At 43.8% G+C, this 3,295-nt stretch overlaps 1 non-coding gene across 1 annotated transcript; it reads right to left on the bottom strand.

Annotated features, from left to right (window-relative positions):
• Positions 1-1,709: 1,709 nt before the first annotated feature.
• On the bottom strand, positions 1,710-1,783 carry trnan-guu (transfer RNA asparagine (anticodon GUU)). The gene has a single exon. It is a non-coding gene; the product is annotated as a tRNA-Asn (tRNA).
• Positions 1,784-3,295: the final 1,512 nt, after the last annotated feature.

Below are 3,295 nucleotides of genomic sequence, written 5' to 3'. Positions count from 1 at the left end.
TTAGGTTAACTTATACAACTATAATTCCAAAAAATGATAGAAAAAATATATAAATTAGACAACGAAATGAAAAACTACTAACCAGTCACTTACCAGGGATAAAATGCACCACCTCCCCACCCAGCTTCGAAGTCCCACCAAGATTCAAATTGCCAAACTCACTCTTTGCCGTCTCACTCTGGCTGTATCACTTCTCGCTCACTGGGAGACTATCGAGACGAAGATTATTCTCCACGTATACAGAAAGTTCGGTGGGTATTTGGTTGAGACACTTGAACATTTTGGGTGAATGGCCGAAGAAGCTGATGCAGCAAATTGAGAGACACTGTTTTCACTTCCAAAAAGACAAGAACCGGACGAGTACGCTGGATGATATTAGTTAAATTATAAAACTGGAGGTGACGAGATTCTCGTACTCACAACCGTATGAATTATTGAGCACCAAACAGGAGCAGAAGCATGCACTCAGCTGCGACCCCGTTTCAATGAGTCCTTAACACAGAAAATTCCTCATCCGTTCATTTGTGAAAAGATATCAACTTATCACTGCCATGACTCGGCTTCGAACCGCTGTTGCTGCGGCCACAACGCAGAGTGCTAACCACTATACGATCACGGGGCCTTACGTTACCGCCGAGGCAAACTGTAACTGTCGATGTACTTGGTCATCAAATGTTTGGAATCTGTCATGGCTCACACTTCATAACTCTCTAATTACAACTTTAGTAAATACACAGTTTGGCTATCTTAACCTTGGTTCCATAATAATTTTCCTGCAACAAGGCTTTATATACTTTAGCCCCAGGCTCATATAAATAGCAAAGTAACCGCTAAAATATATAATACATAACAATTACGATAGTCGTCCCAAACATATGGTATTCGGACGTTCTCCCGGTGTCTGCATCGGTTTTCCCCGCCTGCTCGAGGTCCATCCCACAGTCCAAAGATGTGAAGTTTCGGTGGATTGGCCGTGCTAAAGTGTCCAGATTGTCCGTAGATTAGCAAATACTGGATTGGCCATGATCAACGTGCCAGGTTACGGGTATTCTACGGAGGAACTTGGTCACGTCGTCCCCTGCTGATTTTTTTGAAACCATTTCACCCTGTATCTCTTTCCTCTCATTCCTGAATATTGTCAGTGCAAACAAACTCTCTCTCTCTATTTCCCCGATTGAACTTATCCGCCCACATTCCCGTTGCACTTTTAAGCGCCTCTCATTTGCCGTCTCACTCTCTGTGATCCAAAGAGAAAAATCCAGGCCCCTTTCGTACCACTGTTGTTATTGGGCTGAATGTCCCTCTCTGGTAGCTCAAATTAATATTAATTATCTCTTTGGATGTGAACTGACTGTTTAAAATCAGAATGTGGAGATGCTGGCGTTGGACTGGGGTGAGCACAGTAAACAGTCTTACAACACCCGGTTAAAGTCCAACAGGTTTGTTTCGATATCACTAGCTTTCGGAACGCCGTTCCTTCCACAGCAGCGCTCCGAAAGCTGGTGATATCGAAACAAACCTGTTTGACTTTACCCTGGAGTTGTAAGGCTTCTTACTAAAATCAGAATGACAGCATTTGGCGTGTTTAATATTGAAACCGGAGGAAAGATATCAGATCAATGTGGCATGAATTATAAAAAGCACCAAGGTGGGTGATTCGTTCCCACAGAGGGATAAAAACAACTCCTTCAGGCGGTGGGATAACACTTCGTCCCTGGGTGGTATCGAACCACCACCTTTCCAGTTAACAGCCGAACGCGCTAATCGATTGCGCCACAGAGACGACAAACGCTGCAGCTCCTCGAAAAAACATGTCAAATTATGATCGAAAAAGTCTCATCTTGTCCACATCCGAACAGCAAATTCTTGCTGATGCACCAATCTGGAACAAAAACACAAAACGCTGGGCAATCTCAGCAGGTGTGAAATCCTCTGTGGAGCGAGAACGTAGTCTGTGTTTCAAGCCAGGTTGACGTTGTGTCACAGAACGAAGACTACACTATTTAGCCCAGTCAATAACGCGCCTCGAGCCTTCTACATTCGAGCCATTCTTGCATTTTCTGCCACTAGATATTCGCAATGAAACTAAAATGAAACTATTTTCTGATGTTCAGTAAGGACAGTTTTCTTAGTTTATAAATCTCAGTTAATTTCTCAAATCATTCTAAATAAGGGAAATGTCTCTTGACTGTCGCTGATCAGTCGGGCTGCGTCCTTCATTCTCACCGGATTCTGTTTCTCGAAGTGTTTCCCAACATTGTCAAAACTGGTGCTTGGTTTTCGTGTGTCGCTTCGTTTTCGTTTTCGCCACTGCCAGCTGGCTCTATTTCCCAAGATTCGGCCCACTCCTCCTCATTGCATCATGACCAGATGTCAGGAAATTCATTTATATGGAGAGACTATCGAGGCCAAGATTATTCTCCAGGTATACAGAATGTTCAGTGGGTATTTGGTTGAGACACCTGAACATTTTGGGTGAATGGGCGAAGAAGCTGATGCAGCAAATTGAGGCTGTTCTCACTTCCAAAAAGACAAGAACCGGAGGATTATGTTTGATGAGACTCGTTAAAATATAACACCTGGAAATGAGGAGATTCTCGTATTCACAACAGTTTGGATTCTAGTGCCTCAAACAGGAGCACACACATGCACTCAGTTGCGAACCCGTTTTAAAGAGGCCTTTACACAGAGAATTCCTCATCCATTCATTTGGGAAAAACACATCAACTTAACGCTGCCGTGACTCGGATTCGGACAGAGGTTGCTGCGGACCCCAACGCAGAGTAGTCACCACGAGACGATCACGGCGCAACACGTTACCGCCGATGCAACCTGTAACTGTCGATGTACTTCGTCATCAACTGTTTGTAATCTTTCATGGCCCACACTTTACGACTCTCTAATTACAACTTTAGTAGATACACAGTTTGGACGCCTTTACATTGGTTCCATAATAATTTTCCTGCAACAAGGTCACTTTGGGACAAGTGACCATAACTCCATTAGTTTTAAGATACCTATGGAGAATGATAGGTCTGGCCCAAGAGTTAAAATTCTTAATTGGGGCAAGGCCAATTTTGATGGTATCAGACAGGAACTTTCAGAGGTAGATTGGGGGGGACTGTTGGCAGGCAAAGGGACGGCTGGTAAATGGGAGGCTTTTAAAAATGTGTTAACCAGGGTTCAGGGTAAGCACATTCCTTTTAGAGTAAAGGGCAAGGCTGGTAGAAGTAGGGAACCCTGGATGACTCGAGATATTGAGACTCTGGTCAAAAAGAAGAAGGAGGCATATGAT

Source organism: Scyliorhinus torazame, chromosome 14 (genome assembly GCF_047496885.1).
Source record: "Scyliorhinus torazame isolate Kashiwa2021f chromosome 14, sScyTor2.1, whole genome shotgun sequence".
Classification (NCBI taxonomy): domain Eukaryota; kingdom Metazoa; phylum Chordata; class Chondrichthyes; order Carcharhiniformes; family Scyliorhinidae; genus Scyliorhinus; species Scyliorhinus torazame.
This window is presented reverse-complemented; position numbering and strand designations above follow the sequence as displayed.